The 20,017-nt window shown below is 44.1% G+C and overlaps 2 long non-coding RNA genes across 3 annotated transcripts in view; one reads left to right on the top strand and one right to left on the bottom strand.

Moving 5' to 3' along the window:
* LOC141373580 (uncharacterized) overlaps positions 1–20,017 on the bottom strand; it is a 48,660-nt gene that overhangs the window by 16,166 nt on the left and 12,477 nt on the right. Inside the window, exons 1-3 of one of the 2 annotated variants that reach the window (XR_012379731.1) lie at positions 9,135–9,476; positions 7,608–7,797; positions 5,838–6,013 (exon numbers count right to left, since the gene is read on the bottom strand). This is a non-coding gene — a long non-coding RNA (uncharacterized lncRNA). Of the gene's footprint in view, positions 1–5,837; positions 6,014–7,607; positions 7,798–9,134; positions 9,477–20,017 lie in introns of those variants that run through there. The other variant, XR_012379730.1, reaches the window with a different exon arrangement.
* On the top strand, positions 966–10,187 carry LOC141373581 (uncharacterized). The gene is made up of 3 exons (XR_012379732.1): positions 966–1,050; positions 3,365–3,538; positions 10,104–10,187. It is a non-coding gene; the product is annotated as an uncharacterized lncRNA (long non-coding RNA).

The raw sequence follows: 20,017 nt of genomic DNA on the forward strand, positions 1-20,017 counted from the left end.
CTCTAACGCTGCTCCACGTCCTCATCTCCCTCGGCAGTAATGACTCTCTTCCACGAGCCCTGCATATGCTGCTCCCTCCATCCCACCGTCACCCCCCCAGTCTCAGTTCAGATGTTGCTTCTCACCTCTCCACTACACCTTCCTAACATCTGTGCCCCGTCATCCTCCCCTGCCAGAGAGCGGCTCTCTCCATGGTCGCCCCAGCACCTGTCACGCTGAACTGGAACTGCTTCTTTGCATCTCTCTCTCCCACTGACAGTGAATTGTTGGATTGGGGACCGCTTCTCCTCTTCCATCTTCCAGCATCTACCACCCTTCTTGCGTAAGGCAGACCCACCATTTTTACTGAACGATTTTTTTCTCCCTCTGCTAATTCAAGTGTGTGAATTTGCTGGTTGTGTTCAAGAAATGTCGAGTAGATTTCCTGACATATTTGTGTAGAAATAGTAGCTTTGTTAAGGAACATGTTCAGATGCTAATCTTACGTAAGCCCGGTAGACTACAGCATTTCTCCACATGGATTTCTAAGAAGAAAGCTATGGTGAAGGTTCAGATTATAAGATATGCTCACAGAAGCTAGTCACAGTTGTAAACATCAGTATAATTGGTGCATAGTATATAGAACACAGCCCCATCACGGGTACTTTTGTTGTATTTGGAGTTTGATCACATTTATAAAATTAAGAATCCAGCACTGGAATCTATCACACATTAGATAAAATAAGTTTCTTATAATTAAAAACATGATGCCAGAATCTCAGCTCACAGGAAGATGAATTACACACACCCTTCCCTGTTCTTCCTGCTAAGTCCAACAAAAAACCTGGACATTAAGTGTAACGTTAAGAGACAGGATGAGAGACTCTGAAAGGAGGAGAGAAGGAGATTAGCCAGGGAACTCAGAACCCGAGTAACAAAACAATGAGTTCTTGGAGTGGACCCCACCCGCGCTTGGAGTTAAAGAAGCCAGTGAACTGGAAACACCAATGGACACACACAAAAGCGACCCCAACAAAAGCCTGCTCTGTCTAGCCGAAGGACCAGGAAGAGGTCAGTCCAATAAGACAGAACACCATTAGACAATAACCACCCGACTCCAACCAAATACCATAGAAAAAAACGGTGGCCCCACCCCTACCCACACCAACGATCGAATGGAGAGCTCAGACTTCTACCCCCACTAGGCTAGAAGGAGGCGGCCCAACGCCCTGTTAGCATGGTGTCAGAGAAGAGTGAGTAGAGAGTCGGGATGCTCTTCTTCACCGAGCAGCACCCCTCCCACCCCCTGGAGACCAGGCGTCAGTGGAGGCCACCTGGGAAGACTGGATTCCCTCCCTGCTTCGGTAGTCCTGACAGAGAGTGGGGTCAGGACTTCCACCAGAGCCTGGCAGGAATGAGGCCAGGGCCTCCCCTCCCACCTATGGCATCATTCGAACTCTCAGAGTCCTTGTATCATTGTCTGTTGAAGTATTCCCAGTGCACCTAGTTATATTTAGAGGGAGGACCAGGGGAGAGTGAGTATACGCCATCTTGTTCTGGAACTGAAGAGCTAGCATATATTTCTGATGCCCACTCTGTGAAAGGCGCTGCCTCCACTTCCACAGCTAACCAGACAGAAGCAGACCCCCGTGGAATTTCTGAGTGCTTAGACCATGCAGATGGGTTGCCTCTGCTACAAGGCTGTCCGTGTTTCTCAGCGGAACCCTTGAGAAAGATCAAGGAGCAGTGGAGCCCAGAAAGTGAACGTTCCTTGAATCCAAAGCTCCAAGGTGGCCCTTATTTTCATCGCAGGATGACGTTTTCTCCGTAATTACCCAGTCACTAAATGGACCCGAATTGGAGGCCCCCCTCCCCACGACTTGATGCCACCCTCTATCCCTTGCCATACTGTCCTTCCAGCTCAGTAAGCCCACTTCTGCAGCTCTTCTCCCTCCTGCCTTGCTGTTAGCCTGCTACTTCTTCCTCTGACTTTAGGGGACCTACTTTTGGAAGGCTCCTCCTTCCAGTCCTTACTGAGGATTTGCTGAGGGTCAAGGAAATTATGCAGCCAAGATCATTTTTATCGTATCTAAATTAAGAGTAAATTAACTCTGAGGAGCACCTAACAGACTTGTGTGTTACCAGCCAGAGCTTGGGTACTTGGGAGTTTTGATAACATTTTGGCAGCTCAGTGGCTGTTTTACTACATCCCTGTTGTCGGCTGTGTTTCAGATGATCCAGGCTGCCAGAAAAATAATGGCCTCTAAATAAATGAAGTGTTTTTGCATTTGTTTGGTAAACACTCCCCACCCCGTACAACACCTAACAGTTTCAAGCTCATGACTAAGGCCCAGTTAAGTCTTTTTTGGGTAATGTACACAAAAGTGAAGATATTTTTTTTTCTACTTTTCTATTTCAAGAAAACAGCTGAAAGGATATTTTACAACACTCTGCAAAAGAAATCGTTTCTGTGCCAAAATCAAACATGAGACATTTCAACCCAAAATAAAATCTGACAATGCCATGGGTACCTTAATTATAGCTCTTCTACAAGAAAACTGTTTGAAGGCAAGAGGGGCTTTTCAGTTGAGTTTTGTTGGAAATTAAATCCAATTATAATGAGCATTAACTATGGACTGGATAACACCATTTCCAACATGTAGAACACTCCTATCCTGGACCCGGATTTTAATGACGAGGCTCTGTGCCAGGGGCCTTCCATCACGGAGAAGGAAACCTGGAAGGCCACATCGCAGGCCCTGGAAGTAGGCCCAACTGGTAAATGGACATGTATAACTTAACAGGACAAAAATAACAGAACTCCAAATACTTTTAAATTCACTTGTTTGGCCTCAAGATGGGTCCCTGAAATAATCACATACCCTGATTTCCTAGGGGCCTTTGGCCAAGGTTATGAAATCTTCATTAATGGCACACAGATCAGGACTGGACAAACCATCCACCTTCTCCTGTTTGTCTCCCTCTGATGCATAATAAGAAAGTGTTCCTTAGATGAGTCAGCAGCCCCTTCCAAATATACTGATTAACTAAGCCTGAGCTGTCCAGATCTGACTCCTTTCCCATCTTGCCACCAAATGAGGTGGGCGACTACATCCTGAGGCCCTACTACGCTGCTCGGGCTCATCCCGGTCTCTGGCCCCAGGGCTCCGAGAAGGACACTTTTTAAGGAAATGGGCTCTGAGGCACTGTCATTCCCACAGACTCTGTCCTTCCATGGTGTGTGTGGCCTGGCACCGGCTTGAGCAGTGACTGTGGTCCAACAGCTTCTGTATCTGGCAGCATGTGAGTGTGCATGTGTGTGTGTGTGTGCACAGAGGTTGTTCCCAAGCAGGAATACCTTCATGGGCACTTTTTTCTTGACCAGCTCTCAGGACCCTGAACAGCCTCTTAAAAGTGTCCCCACATCTGATCTGTTCCATCCAGTTCCTCCTTCTCATGCCAACCAGATGGGTTTTTCTGAAGCCCCAAAACCAAGGAGGCTGCACGTCCCGTGGTCAGAAGAACCTGGGGACTCACTGCCTCGCTGCCTGGAATGGAGGTCCGGACCCACCATCTACCGCAAAGCCTCACTGTCCACACTCTGCTCTTCCTTTACAACACTCAGAAAACACCCATTACCTTTCAAGACTCAGTTAAGACTCCTATCCTCTATAAAACTTTTCCCAACCTGTCCATCCACCTCCCCACCTCAACAAGCAGAAATGACACCATATCATATATTTTTGTAATTATTATAACCTTGCACGCAGGTCTTTCTCTAATAGATGAAAGAGAGAAAATAGGACCTCTGCAAAATATCTTTGTATGCCCAGTCTTTCAACCAAATACCTGGCACATAACACTCACCAAATGTTTGACAAGCAAATGAATGCATCTTTCAGCTGGCAAAGAATTCCAAGTCCTCTCTGGAATGAAAGATACATTAAAAGAAAAGTGCTTGAGCCCAAGGGGACCTCCCACATCGGGGAAGTGTGCAGCTGCGGGGGGAGGGGGCACTGCTGGGTCCTCCAAAGAGCACAGAGATGTACCTCCCCACCATGTGAATACCAACCACGCAGAGAGAGGGTGCTCATGGCTAGCAAAAACCAGGAGAGAAAGGCCCAGAGCGCCATGGCCAGCTTCTGTCTTCAACCTGCCTTAGCATGGGGGGGTGGGGGGGGGTGGGACACTAGGGGAGGCAGGAGGAAGAGGAGGGCAAGAGCAGATCTTACCTGCGCCCCTGCCTAGTGATGGTCCCCCAAGCCTGAGCCAGGCCTGTACTGCAGGAAGGGAGACACGTGGAGAGCATTTTCACATCTCGCTTCCTTTCCTGACCCTCTCTCTTTGGTCCTTAGGCTCTCTCACCCTTATAACACTTACTCCCAGAAAAGTATCTGCGAATAAACTAGCTAGAGCATGCACACCTACCTTCTGTCTCATCCCAGATCTCCAGAGACAACAATAAAGTATGCTTTATAAGAGAAAACAATTCCCAACCGTGCTAGATAACCAGAAGGGGCAGGTGTGCTCAGAGCACCAGAAGCTTACAAGATCCCCTGAGAGATGAGATCAGAGACCACATCGAGAGTGGGCCTGCTCACCCCACAGCCTGGCCTATCCCCACCACACCCCCATCACTAGATCGTAGCAAAGAAGATACAGCATTCAGGCAACCTCCAAGACAAAACTAGAAAACACATCCACAAAGGGACAAGTATTTAAAGAAAATGATCATCAAGAAAAAGCACCGAGGGCGCCTGGGTGGCTCAGTTGGTTAAGCGACTGCCTTCGGCTCAGGTCATGATCCTGGAGTCCCTGGATAGAGTCCCGCATCGGGCTCCCAGCTCGGCGGGGAGTCTGCTTTGCCCTCTGACCCTCCCCCCTCTCATGTGCTCTTTCTCTCTCATTCTCTCTCTCTCAAATAAATAAATAAATAAAATCTTTAAAAAAGAAAGAAAGAAAGAAAGAAAAAGCACTGAACTCATGAGTGGAAGAATTCTCCAGAAAAAGAATTCAGAGGAAGCAGAAGACCCAAAAAGAAATTGTAATTAATTTTCTGGCAATTGTTTGTACACATTCTTTCACAAACAGAAATTTTAAAAAATTTTAAGTAAAAACTACCAAAAAGAGCACAAGTGAAATCTTCTAGATACGAGACAATAAATACGCTTTATTAAAGAGGAAGGGGTGGGGGGGGAACAGAAAATTTTGTACCCAACCAAACTATCATTCAAGTGTGAGGAGGGAAAAATAATTCCAGTTACATTATGGTAAACTGGATTGTTGTTCCCAGTTCTTCACCCCCTTTCTTGGGTCCGGTACCTTGAAGTACCTCCCAGCACAGAAAAAGTAAGGTATACCCCCCCACACCCCACTCGCTTTGGGCTTTGCCATGTGACTTGCTTTGACCAATGATGGGTAAGAAAAAACTTGGGATGTGTTTGCACGGTCTAGCCCAGCCTCTCAAGCTCCTCTGATTTGCCCTGAAAAGAGTATGCTCCAGGGAGCTGCTTCTCCCATAATAAAATACACGGAGCTGATCCAAATCCAACTCCCGGCTGGAGTCAAGCCCAGCCAAGCCTGACCAGAAGGAGCCAAACCCCAACGAATCCACAGACCCACAAGCAAGCAAAATATATGTTTGTCACTGTAAGTCACAAGACCATGAGTAAATTGCTATGTAGCATTAATGCAGCAACATCTAATTAAGAGACAAACACAGAAAGTTTACTGAATTATTCAGGCCCCTTTTCTGAAAGAATTACCAGAGGATATCCTTTAGCAAAATACAGTACAATCCAAGAGACAAGGAACAACAACAACAAAAAAGTAGTAAGAAAAGAATAAAATAGGGGCACCTGGGTGGCTCAGTCGGTTAAGCGGCTGCCTTCGGCTCAGGTCATGATCCCAGGGTCCTGGGATCGAGCCCCGCATCAGGCTCCCTGCTCGGCGGGAAGCATGCTTTTCCTTCTCCATCTGTCCCTTCCCCTGGCTTGTGCGTGCTCTCTCTCTCTCTCAAATAAATAAATAAAATCTTGGAAAAAAAAGTAAAGAAGAAAATATGTAATTAGTTATATAGGTACTGATAAGAAAAAAGTAACAGTAATCTTTTTTTAAAGATTTATTTATTCATTTTATAGAGAGCGAGCACAAGCAGGGGGAGGGGCAGAGGGAGAGGAGGAGAGAGAGAATCCCAAGCAGACGCCCCACTGAGCATGGGGCCTGACTTGGGGTTTGATCCCACAACCCTGAGATCATGACCTGAGCCAAAATCAAAAGTTGGACACTAAACCGACTGAGCCACCCAGGCACCCCCAAAATTAATAATAATCTTGACGACCATTCCAGATGATCTCCAACTGAGCAGTAGTGATGACAGGGAAGGAAATTAAGGTTCTCATCTTGTTCAAATGGTACAAGAGAGGATGAGGAATGTAGATGCACTTAAATCAACATTGATTGGGGGGGGCAGAAATAACTGTCAATGTGCAAATTAAAGTTTTAAGGGTAATTACTGGAAAAATATAGAACTGAGATGTATTGGGGTGCCTGGATGGCTCAGACGGTTAAGCATCTGCCTTCGGCTCGGGTCATGATCCCAGGGTCCTGGGATCGAGCCCCACATCCGGCTCCCTGCTCAGCGGGGAGCCTGCTTCTCCCTCTCCCTCTGCCTGCTGCTTGCCCTGCTTGTACACTCTCTTTCTCTGTCAAAAATAAATAAAATCTTAAAAAAAAAAGAATTGAGATGTATTACTTTCAATCTATTAGAATAAAAAAGAAAATTGAAGACGACAATCCAACAAAGGCAAGAAAGATTTTTTTTTATTTTTTAATTAAAAAGGACAACAGGGAGCATTTTACAGATAAAACACAGGATAATACGGCAGGAATGAATTCAAACACATTAGTAATCAGTGAAAATTCAAGGCTAAGTTCTTCTATAAAAGCAGAAATTCTAAAAATTAGGGGATACTTCCTAAAACAAAATAATGCAAAAAGGACCAAAAAAAATAGCAGGCAAACACTAACTAATAGATACTGAATCAGTATCACTTCCAGACAAGAGAATTCCAAGATGAAAGCATCAAAGAGGACAAAGAAAAAATATATTTAATTAATAAAAAGTGGAATCTATGTAACAGTCATCAACCTTGATGCACCTGACCACAAATTCCAAAATACTGGATACAAAGACTGATAGAAAGGCAAGAAATCCTCATAATGGATACATTAACACTCCTCTTCCAAAACCTAACAGATTAAGTTGACCCCAAAAAGGGAGGATCTAGAAGAAACAAATAATAAACAGGAAGGATTTAATAGAGAGCTTTGTACAGAGCAGAAAATACACATTCATTTCAAACACAGGAAACCCTCACAGAAACTGGCTACTACGAGGCTTCAAAGATAATCTCAGCAGGTTTCTCAAAGCAGAAATCTCATAGGGCACCTTCACTGAACACAATTCCATAAAACATAAATGAATAGCAAAAGCATAGCCAAGAACCCAATTGATCTGAGAACTTTAAAACAAGCTGAGAAAAACAGACGCAGCAAATCATTCACCCTCTCCGCCTAGACTGCTGCTCTTGACATCTCCCACTGCTGAGTGCTCTCTCTGTACATACCTCTTTTCTCCTCGTAGAATGTCCATCTCTTGGGATTTGCTTAGATGACTGGATATGAATATTTTTAGGCAACAGTTTTGCTTGTCATCCAGTATGCTAGTTCTTAATTGAGAATTGTGGCCAGAGGGTACGTGGGTATGAGTATCCTTTGCTTATCTTCACAGTACTGAAGTTTTATGGGAGTAACTGGCTGTGTAAGAGACATAACAAACTTTTCATATTCTTTTACTCTTAAAATCAATATCTTTTTACAGTATGCTTTCTACATGACCCTTTTTTGTACATTTAAAAATATTTTGACTAAATAAGACTGCTGATTTTGCTACTTTTTCTAAAGGGGTCTTCAAGTAAGTAAAAAACATATATTATAGGTAGAGGGAAAATGTGCTTTGTGCATCTTTCCTCTCACACCCAACCTGTCAACAACAGACATAATTTATTTTAAAACCTGTATCCTCAAATTATCTCTTGAGATCTAATATGAGACCTTTGAGGAGAGAGTGTGCTCAGAACTTAGGAGGCAGCAGGCCAAGTATGGTAAAGGTACAATAAATTTTCTAATTTTACACCTACAACAGGATATATGGTCACTAAAAAATAAAAATATATATGTAGGACTTAATGTACTCTTGCTTCATCTACCTGTTTGCTATGGTTTTCAAGATCAGAGTATAATTCAGAAAAGCAAATGTTTCTGGCAGTAATCTATCAGTTCAAAAAAAACGCATTTATACGATACAAGTAAATAAATATTAAAAAACAAATCTCAAACAGAACTGGGAACTATTTTAAAACAAGCACAAGGCAGTGCATATCAAAACCTATAAACTGTAGTCAGAGAGGTATTCTGAAAAAGTTTTATAGTCTTTAATGCAAATATTAGAAAAAAATTTTAATGAAATGGATCCATTAAGCATTCAACTCAAGAAGCAAAAAACAAAAAAACAAAGTAGCCAAGACAGAAATGCAGAATTAATAAACACAAAAGCATAGATAAATGTTTGCCCAAGGAAGCAAAGATTCTTTTCTTGAAAACTAGATTAATAGCTAGATAAAAAACTCTTAAAAAGGAGTCAAGAATTTAGAATTTAGTTGTGTGTGTGAGTGAATGCACTGTGCGGTAAGTGAATATGAAGGTGATGGGATCTCAAATTGGGGGAAATTAAATTCTATTGGGACGATCAGTAAAATTTATTGAAACAAAATTAAGTTTAGATACTTGACTCACACCCTACCCAAAAAATGAATTCCAAATGAATCAAAAAAAACATAAAATAAATATCGTAAATGCATCACAAAAAATATAACATTTTTGTAAACTTAGGGTAGAGTAGAAATAAAAAGCAAAAGTTATAAAGAAAAGGACTAGCTATATACATTTCTCAATCATGTACAGTGGCCACAAAAATATAGTTTAAAAACAACAGAACAGATCAAAATATTTGCAATATGCATAACAGAGAATTAGCATCCAGAATTATAAACAATTTAACAAGAGAAAAGTAACAAGCCTTCTTTTTTTCCTACCTTAGGACCTAGTGTCATAAACAGCTCCATGATTTCATCATTCATTCTCCTTAGCTTTCTGCACACACTTGGTATATACTACTGGAAAGACATCTTCCAAAACCCACAGCATAAGTTACCTGACTACATTATGTTGATAGAGAATGAACAGTCATGGGGAGTTAGATGAACAGTTGTCTAGAGAGAGATGCAGATCTCACCACACATAACTTCTTCTAAGATGATTTTATTAGTATTCAAAGTGCTTCCTGCTTGTTTAGAACAGTGTTTGCAGATTGCTTTACTTTGCAGCGAGATGAAGTTTATGTCCCATATAAGAAACCATTCTGATTTGACAGTCTCCGGTCATTATGAGTTAGATCCAAAAAAAGTGTTACATAATTTGTTATAGTTAGTTTTGGTTAGTATCCAAATATATAAAGAACTGATATAACTCAATACCCAAGAAACAAATAATCCAGTTTAAAATGGGCAGAAGGCATGAACAGACATTTCTCCAAAGAAGATATCCAGATGGCCAACAGACACATGAAAAGATGCTCAACATCACTCATCCTCAGGGAAATGCAAATCAAAACTGCAATGAGATATCACCTCACACCTGTCAGAATGGCTAAAATCAAAAAACACAAGAAACAACAGGTGTGGGCGAGGATGTGGAGAAAAAGGAACCCTCATGCACTGCTGGTGGGAGTGGGAACTGGTGTAGGCACTCTGGAAAACAGTATGGAGGTTCCTCACAAAATTCAAAAGAGAACTACCCTACGATCCAGGAATGACACTACTAGATATTTACCCCCAAAATACAAAAAAAAAAAAAAAAAAAAAAAAAAAGACACACAAAAGAAAAGGAAGGAAGGAAGAAGGAAAGATTTTTTTTTTCCCTTGTGATAAGAACTCTTGAAATCTACTCTCTTAACTTTCGTATATATATTACAGCAGGGTAACAAGCCCCCCCTTTTTTTTCAGCAGGAGGAGGTAGACAGGCAGTCTACACAAGGAGAAAGACAAGAGGCACTGAGTATAAGAAAGGATGCCGGCCTCACTAGTCTCTGCACCAAGACCTATTACCTCTACCTGGCCATAGGGAAGAGAGAAGGCAAAGAAAAGCACACACCCTTGCATTTGACCCTTTTTAGGATGTCTGCAAAATAGTGATGGAGAAAAAGAACTTTGGTGGGCTAAAAGGAGACATTATCCAAGGATCTCCCCGCAAAATGTGATTCGTGACTTAAAGGGCCCCTTTGATCCAACGCAAGTTATGCCTCCAAATTTCTGGAACTTTGATAGCAGCACAAACTCTTTTATGTTTCCATCTGTATCACAAATACAATCACACTTTGTTTTCCTCTTGGGATCATACATTTAGCAGTGAGTCTTATGTGTAATTATTCTTGAAAACCTCCCCACGTGTAAATCAGGCCACAACATTTTCATGCAAAAAGCACCCAGTCCTTCTTCCCAGAGTTGCAACATGAAACCTAGTCAACGTCTTAGAAACCACAGACCCAGGCTTGCCCACGAAAGCACCACTCCCAGGGGCCCAAGACCGCTGAGCCCTGGTGGAGTGTGCTCAACCACATGAGACATTAAGAACCAAGCAGAAGACGCCGAATTAATAACTCACAATGAAGAGAACATAAGGGGACATGGGCCAGCCCAGGAGAAAACATGACAGTTAGATCAGTACTCAGCACCAGCCACAAGGCGGGCATGACAGCCTGTCCTAGAGACCAGCCCTCATCTTCAGGAAGTCTTGCACTTAACCATCTTATTTGGTTTTAATTGTAGTAAAATACACAACATAACAGTTACCATCTTAACCATTTCTACAGGTTCTATTCCGTAGCATTAAGCACATTCATGTTGTTGTGCAACATCCCCTCCGTCCATCCAGAGAGCTCTTCACATTGTCCCAACTGAAACTCCGTACCCATCACTCACTCACTCCCTGTGTGCCCACCCTCGGCCCCTGGCAACACCGGTCTACTTCTCATCCTTATGAATCTGACTACTCTAGGTAGTGCTTCTATAGCAGAATCATACAGGATCTCTCTTTTTCTGCCTAGCTTACTGATTGCCTCAAAACTCATCCACATTGCAGCATGTGTTGGAATTTCTTTCCTTTTTAAGGCTGAATAATATTCCATTCTATGTATATACTACATTTTGTTCATTCATTCATCTGTGGAAAGACCTTTGGGTTGCTTCTCCCGTTTGGTTATTACAAACGTCATCCTATGCCTTTCCTAAAGGCATCCAGAAGATTCCACAGTGACCCACTGCAAAGTCTTGCAGTGAGTTTTATTTTCCCCAAATCAGCCGCATGTCAAACCTAAATCCTTTGTGCTGTGCCTTAAGGTCATCTCTTCCTCGTGCTCAACATAGGTTCTGCCTTGGCTCCACCACTTACAAGCTGCAGGACTTTTAACAAGACCCTTCACCCTTCTACATCTTGGTTTTCTCATTGGCAAAGGGGGAAACCTTTGCAGGGCTTTGCAGAATGTGAAGTACACTGATGCACAAGAGCCCCTGGCCCTGAGCCTGACACTTAGTAAGAGTGCAACATTGGTAGCACTTTGAAATAAGCATGCTTTGTCGATTTAAAATTTGTCCATCTTCTGTACTCAATCTCAAACTCCTCTAGATGACTCATATTTCCTAATCAAGTCCCTGTATGTGTGTCTGTGTGTCCAATGAGTCAACTTTCACACACAGAGATGCCAGCTAAGCTATCCGCACATCCTTCCAGAATGGCTCAGGGCTGAGCAGTGGAAGCCATGCCATGAGAACCAGCCTGGGGATGCATCATTTCAGCCACCTCAGGGCTGAGTTCTGGACCCACATCTCTTTGCATCTCAGCATCTAAACATTCAGAAACACCCTCTTGGCTGGTGCCAAAGTGAAGGCACTAAGCCAGCTCCCCACCCACATTTCCCTTCAGGGCAAGGTTTTCCATATGCTGAGGTGGCTCTTGAACCCAGGTCAATTTAGCTAGCACCTGATTTTTTTTCAGCCTCCTTCAAACAGCCCTCTCCTAAACTGCCCCTACTTCTGGCTATGTTTACTCCTTTTTACAGTAAAGAAACAAACAAAAAAATGCTATCTCTTCTCAGCCCAGAATAGCCTGCACAATCCCATCCCTGGCAAATTTGTTGCTGTATTCCATCTAGTCATGCAGTTGGTGCCCAGATGTGCCAGCACTGTGTTGGGGGCAGCTGCAGGCTCATGTCCACCAGTGGCCTCTCCTGCCTCACAGCCAGGATCTTATCTCCTCCTCCAGGGCTTTCCTGGACGGAACGCTCACCTACTGCCAGAGCAATGAGGCACAGGACCTCCCTGCCCGCAGCCCCAGTGTCAGGAACCCCACCTGCTTCAGATGCCTCTTCCTACAGTCATTTTCAAGATAGAAATCCTAGTGGGAAGCACCAGAAGCTTACTTAATAGGGGACATGTGCTATCAAACTGACTTGCTTCTGGAAAACGAAATCACGGGAGAGGTTGGGCTGGGGGTGGGGACAAACAAGCCTGGGTTCAAATTTTAGCTCCTCCACTATACTAGCTATAGGGTGGTCATCCCCGGGGCAGCTGCCCAGTCACACCACTTCCCCCAGGGGCTAGGGCCTCGATGACCCTGGCCATAGCTGACAGAGCTTGGGGAGAAACATCTGGCCAACCCCCTTCACAGTATAACAACAGCCAGTGGCAAACCCTCTTTTTCACTGTACGAATTGTTTTCGTTTCAAACTGGGGATTACAGCAATAAGCCCAAGCTTTATCTGCCCGAGTCCAGATTCAGAAATGTCTAAAAACTTCACATATACATGTTAAGCGCATGACCGTCAGGTCCCACTCCTGGAATACACAGTGACTGGCACAGCTCCCCGCCAGGGGCCCACTGGACCTCAAGCCTGCTCCCAGCACCATTCAAGCCAGAAAGGCTGTCACTGTGCCCCTGTGGTCCCCGGGGCTCTGTGGCCTGCTTGTTTCAGCTTTCCCCAAGAATCTGGAAATGAGCTCCACAGCCCTCCAGTAAATCCCTGTTTATTGCTGGAGCCATCGCAACCTTAACTAATGTACTGTGTAATCTTAGGCCAAGCATATCAGCCCATGTGAGTGTAGACAGGCTGTGAAGTGATGTAGACAAAGCACCCAATACAAGGTTGGCCCTAAGCAGAACCACCATAAAGAACAGCCATGCTCCCTGACTCATAAGACAGAGGTCAGGAGGGCAGCAGGAGTGGAGGGAGCAAGGTGAGAGATGCAGAACGTGCCAAGCTGAAGGAATGGGCTGCAGAGAGGGCACAGGCCAGAGAGACCAGCTTTACTCAGTGCCCACTTCTGCTCCAGACTACTGTCCCTGATTCCCACCCCTGCTTTCCCCACCCCCAGCGCATGCCCCAACACGATCTACCTGATTTCAGAAAGCCCCTGATCATGGGGTATCTGCGCTCCTCTGCATGCTGAGTCCTGTGGGCAGCTACCTTCTTTAAACCCCCTGGGTGAAGATGATGACTACGATGGTGTGGTAGGAGAATAATGGTCCCCCCAAAGGTATCCACCTCCTAGTTCCCAGAACCTTGGATATGACAAAATTGAGGAATGCAGAAGGATTTAAGGTTGCTAATCAGATGATAAGGGAAATTATCCTGAATTATCCAGCTGGACTCAATACAGTCACGCAAGCTATTAAAAACAAAAGAGGGACCCAAAGAGTTGCCAGAGATGTGGTGTGAAGACTCATCCCACCACTGCTGGGCTTTGAGATGGAGGACGGGGTCAAAAGCCAAGAAACTGGCAGCCTTTGGAAGCTGGGAATGGCCCCAGTTTACAGCCAGCAAGAAAACAGGGGGTCCTACATCCACAAGGAACTGGGTTCTGTCATCAACCCAAAAGAGCAAGGAAGCAGACTCTCTCCTGGAGCCTCCAGAAAGGAGCACAGCCCTGCCGACGCCTTGGTTTTCACTTGGTAAGACCCATGTCGCCCTTCTGACCTCCAAATGTAAGAAAATAAATGGGTATCACTTTAGGTCACGGAGCCTGAAGTGGTGTGTCACATTAGCACAGAAATGAATATAGTTGGTACTGACTCATCGCACAGGCCTGTGCACACATGATCATGTTCAATCCCCACGACAGCCCCAGGAGTAACAGCTAGCATCATCATCTCTGTCTCACAGAATGGGAGGAGGGAAGCTTGTCTCTTTCCCAAGGTCAAACAGCCCCTAAGTGGGGAGTGGGGACTGGATTCCAAACTGATCAGGCTTCAGAGCTTGTCCATAAGCCACAGCGCAATTGTGTCTCCCCAGGCCACAAAATAAATTGTCGGTTCCCTAAAGCACACGGACACATACACACACACATACCCACGCACACACAGGGTAGAGACACCCTGGCCATCCTTTGCTACTCCATGGTTGTGCTGGCTGGCCCCAAGTACCTTTTGTACAGGAATGTCCTGCTATGTGGTTTGGTTATGCGATCATTTAGAACTTTTTGGTTTTAGGTTCTGGAAACACTTGACATAAACTAGCAGCTCCAACAGGAACCAGCCCCACAAGGAAGGTGGTCGTGCCACTTAAGAAAGGGTTAAACCAAAGTCCACACCCCCTGCCCCTCCCTCCCATGGGAGACCTCAGCCACTGGCTTCCACAAATCATCTTAAAAATCCCTTTTTTAAAAAAGTCAAGCAAACTATGTATAAATCTAAAATAAAAAGTCTTTGCTTAATGGAAGGGGGAAATAGAAAAGTCTTTAAAGGGTGGTGTGGCTTCTCTTACTATCTGAGGGAGGTAGAGATGACAAACATCACAAACATCATGATCTGACACAAAGGAGGCACAATCTCTGACATTTCTTTGCCACTAATTCTCAGAATTCTGAAATGGATTGGCAATCACTATAATAAACCAAGGTTTTTCAGAGTGTTATCTACTGACTTACAAAAGGGGTTTCACCCTATGTTAATCCCTCAATGACTTTTTGTTTTTCATATTTGGTGTTATTTCCTCCTTTTGCAGAAAGCAGCCATGACACAGCAACCACGACCCTGGGAGGGACCTTCATTTCCTATGAAGACTCATATGCTGGCCCCGCCAGAAAGCTGTCACTGGTCTCCAAAGGAAACATCTCTTTTTGTTTAAAAGAAGTACATCTGCGGGGTGCCTGGGTGGCTCAGTCATTAAGTGTCTGCCTTCGGCTCAGGTCATGATCCCAGGGTCCTGGGATCCAGCCCCACATCAGGCTCCCTGCTCTGCAGGAAGCCTGCTTCTCCCTCCCCCACTCCCCCTGCTTGTGCTTGCTCTCTCGCTGTGTCTCTCTCTGTCAAATAAATAAATAAAATCTTAAAAAAAAAAAAAACAGAAGAAGTAAATCTGCCAATTTTTGTGAAATGTGGGCAATCCCGGGAACAAAGAAATTTTCAGTCCAGCAAATAACAAATTAGGAAAGAGTTCCTGAAAGAGTGTCATGGTTTTTCCATGAGGCCCCTGCTGGCAACTCAGCGGGGAACCGCGGAAGCATGAGAAGAAATGGCTTTTGCACTTACCTGCTTCCTGAAGTAAAGAGAGAAATCACAGTCTGACTTGTGACCAAACACCTCTAGGCCAGGAAGAAAGGAGGAAGGAGATGTGAAATGTGTACCATGTCTCAGGGGCTGTCAGAATAACAGCCATCACCATGTCGTGAGTTTGACACCCTGCTCTGCCCGTCACACGTACCACCTCACCTATCATTCCCAGCAGTGGTGTAAGCCCCCTATATGCAGATGGAGAAACAGAAGCCAAGACAGAGTTCTGTCCTAACATGCCTCAGTCAGTGGACCCTGAGGTCGAGATTTGAAGCCGGGGGCCAGAGACAATCACATGTAGGTGTTGTTACGATCCTCGTCACTGATTACCAAGGGTCACTCAGGTGGACGGGGTAGACACGAGATTGAAAACCACACTGTCGTTGCCACAAACAAAACAAGTTTGAGGAGGGTGGATGTAGGGAACGGCTGCCACAGAGAGGACTTCTTACTTGAGAAGTGAGTGACAGCCAGCCACCGGTTCACCCCAGGTAGGCTGAGCAGATGGGGCACACAGGGTCTCACAGGCTGGCAGGGGCCCAGAACAAGGAAAATGCAAGAAGCTGAAAGAGGAACTGGTGCTGCTGAGGGCTGCCAACCAGGGCCTGGGAGAGCTCTGCTGGGGGAGCGGACAAGGGCCACACCTGCACACAACCCTCTCCCAAACACACAGGCCTTCGTCTAGCGCAGGAACGCATCAGCCTTCTGAGTACGAGAAGCCTGGTATCCAGAGAGGGAAAGCAGGGCGCACAGGGGATGAGGAGGAGTGTAAGCAGAGGAGGGCAGCTGAGCCAAGCACCTTCCTCCCTCTCCCCGTAAATTAGCAGCTCACATGCAAGCAAGAGCCAGGAAGCAGTTCTCACTCCTTTCTTTTCAAAGCAATCTCTTTCCCACCACCATGTATCAACTACCTCTTTAGAAGAGAAAGAAGTTCCCACTTGATGAGAAAATTGGGCCGGGGAGCTCCTGCTGTCGCAGAAGCAACATAGTAACATCATTTCCTTCCTTCATGTGACACACTGAACGCCCCACTGAGCGCCCGCCATGTGTCAGGCATGGCACCGGCCCTGGGGAGTGTGGGGAGGTGAAGAAGGCCACACACGAGGATCTGGCTGGGCACAGGTGCTGACTGAGAGCTGCGGGGGCACAGGAGATCTGACCTGGCTCACACTTTCAGCCAGCACTGTCTCCTTACTCCCAGACGTGAGGAGATCGTGGAGAAAACCTTACAGGTGAGGCGAGTCTCTTTTCTCTGGAAGCCCTCAGACGAGCTGAGAAGCCACCAAGACGGCTGACTGCAGAGCTCTGTGCACAGAGATACTCTGTTTCCAGACACCTGGCTCCACCCCAATGCCCTCCTGTACAAGTGAAGAAAATGGTCCCCAGAGCGTTTCAGGGACCTGCACAAGAAAACCAGATGATTGTCAGATTGAAAGCTGAAGCCCACCTATCTGCAACTTGATCCTCGGTTAGGTCTGATTCTTCCATCCAACCATTCATTCGTTCACTGGAACACTTACTGAAATACTGACAGAAACACAGAGCATTAATGATATGCAAGAACTGGACTTGGCTCTTTATGTCTCTGGAACTACAGGATGTAATGTTCACGTGGAAATAAACTTTATTGGTGCTATTTCAAACTTATTATTCATTAGAAGTGTTGCAATGCTTTTGTCATTTGGTATATGTCTCTATTTTGATCTCAGTCTAATCACCTCCTGGTGACAGGATCCAAGGGAGAACTTATGGAGCCCTGACAGCATCTTCTATGGTCTACCACAGTAAAATTACAGAAAACCAAAGACAAAAAGGTTCTGAAAGCAGCCAGAGCGGGGAGGATGTAGGACTTTCAAAGGAACAACAAGAAGACCGACAGTGACTTTTCTAATGGAAACAATGGAACGATTTTTGAAGTGCTAGAAAAAAAAAATAGCTTACAACCAAGAATTCTATACCCAGAGAAATATTTTTCAAAGCTCAAGGCACAATAAATACACTTTCAGACCCCAAGTCCCTACAACAGAAACCGGAGAGTGTTCATCAAAACAAAACCCACAATGAATGAAATACTAAAGGAAATTCTTCAGCGGAAGGAAAATGTTCCCCCTACAAAAACAAAAAAGAAAACCACAGAAACAAAGAGGAGCAAGGAAGAAGGCACACATGTGGGTAAATGTAAACAAATACTAATTACATGAAATAATGACTTATGGAAACTAAAATATATGTAGAATTAAAACTCCTGATTCGGTAATAGGCATGAGAGGGGTAAAGAGAATTAAAGTGTTTTAAGGTAATAACATTGTCTGAGAAATAATAAAAATATTCATTTATATTCAAGTGTAAAAGGCCAAGAATATAAAACTAACAGACTAATGGAAAGGGGGAAATTGGATAAAATATTTGATTCATACAAAAGGAGGCAAGAAGGGAGAGGAAAAGAAACATAACACAGATGACACAAAGAGAGAACAAATTATAAGATGGCTATGTTATATAAGATGGAAATAAAACAAATGTTCTAGTTAAAAGCCTGAGGTGACATCTGCAAAAATGGATGAGTAAGAACGTCGAAAGTTTGCCCCTCCATAAAAGCAACCAAAAAACTGGCAAAATTTCTCAAAATCAACTTTTTCAGAACTCTGGAAATTAACCAAAGGTTTACAATAATCCAGGAAGCCTTCAGTCAAGAAAATCAAGTAAATCTTATAAAGAAAGAATTTCCTTCTACTGGAAAAGAAGGAAAACTGTATGTATCTGCAGGTGACATGATCTTATATAAATCCTAAAGAATCAACAACAAAATCTATTATAAGCTAATGAACAAGTCCAGCAGAATTATAGGATACACAATTGATACTCAAAAAGCAGTTGTATTTTTATATACCAACAATGAACAAATCAAAATTGAAATTAAGAAAATAATCCCATTTACAACAGTATTGAAAAGAAAAACTACAAAAGAAAAAAATAACCAAAAAAGCATAAAACTTGAACTTGGAAAACTCTGATACTTTCTTGGACAACACTAAAGATCGAAATAACGGAAAGATACCCTGTGTTCATGGATAGTAAGACCTAATGCTGTTAACACTGCAATGCTCCCCAAGTTCATTTACAGATTCAATGTGATTCCTATCAAAATTCCAACTGCCTTTTTCCAGAAACAGACAAATTGATCCTCAAACTCATCAGGAATTACAAAAAGACCCCAAGTAGCCAACACAATCTTGAAAAAGAAGGACAAGTTTGGAGGGCTCACACTTTCAGATTTCAAAATCTACATGACCCTACAAAAAGACACAGTAATCAAGACAGTGTGGTACCCGCCTAGGGAACAGGCATACAGAAACCACGATCAATGAACTAGAACTGAGATTCCAGAAATAAACTCAACAATTCCAGTAGCATTGTAAACCCAAATGAGAAAGGTAGAACAATAAAGTTTCTATAAGATTGCACTACAAAGTGAAAAAGCAAACCACACAGCAGAAGGTATAGCTGTAGCAAATATATTTGGCAAAGGACTCATACCCAGGACATACAAAGAAAATCTTATGATCGGATAGATAAAGACTAACCACCCAACTTAAAAGTTAAGCAAATAATGTAAACAGGCACTTCATGAAAGGAGACATCCAAATGGCCCACACACATCTAAAAAGGCACAAAGGCTTAATCATCAGAGAAATGCAAGCTGAAGCCACAATGAGATACCACTACACACAGTTCAAAAGTACACTAATAGTACCAAGTGCTGGTGAGGACGTTCTGCAAAGGAAAGCTCATATACTGCTAGTGGGGGTAGAATGTGTTGAACCACCTGAACAACCATTAGGCAATATTCACTGAAGCTGAAGGTAAGCATACCTTGTGACCTATCAATTCCAGTCTTACCCAACAGAGATGCCTACATATATTCGCCAAAAGATATGCTCATGGCACCATTATTCATGATAGCCCAAAACCGAAAAGAACTCAAGTGTCCATCGAAGGAGAATGAACGAATGAATAAGAAGACTACATGAGAAATGTATACAGTGGCGCTCTAGACAGCAACGGGAAAGAGAGAACTGCCACTGTTGACAACGCAGAGGAATCTCACCGAGCATTAAGCCAAAGAAGCCAAGCTCAAAACTGCACAGTTCCAGTTACCGAGAATGTAATAAAACAGGCCCATCCATCTGTCGTGAGAGAAGCTGGGACTGGTGGTAACCTCTGCAGGAGGTGATGTTTGGGAGGAGACACGAAGGGAGCATAGCGGGGGCTGGTAAGGCTCAACGTCTCTATCTGGATGGGGGTGTGTTGCCTC

The sequence above is a fragment of the Callorhinus ursinus genome, unplaced genomic scaffold (assembly GCF_003265705.2).
Source record: "Callorhinus ursinus isolate GAN/ISIS: 27379988/994484 unplaced genomic scaffold, GSC_fseal_2.0 scaffold10, whole genome shotgun sequence".
In the NCBI taxonomy this organism is placed as follows: Eukaryota; Metazoa; Chordata; class Mammalia; order Carnivora; family Otariidae; genus Callorhinus; species Callorhinus ursinus.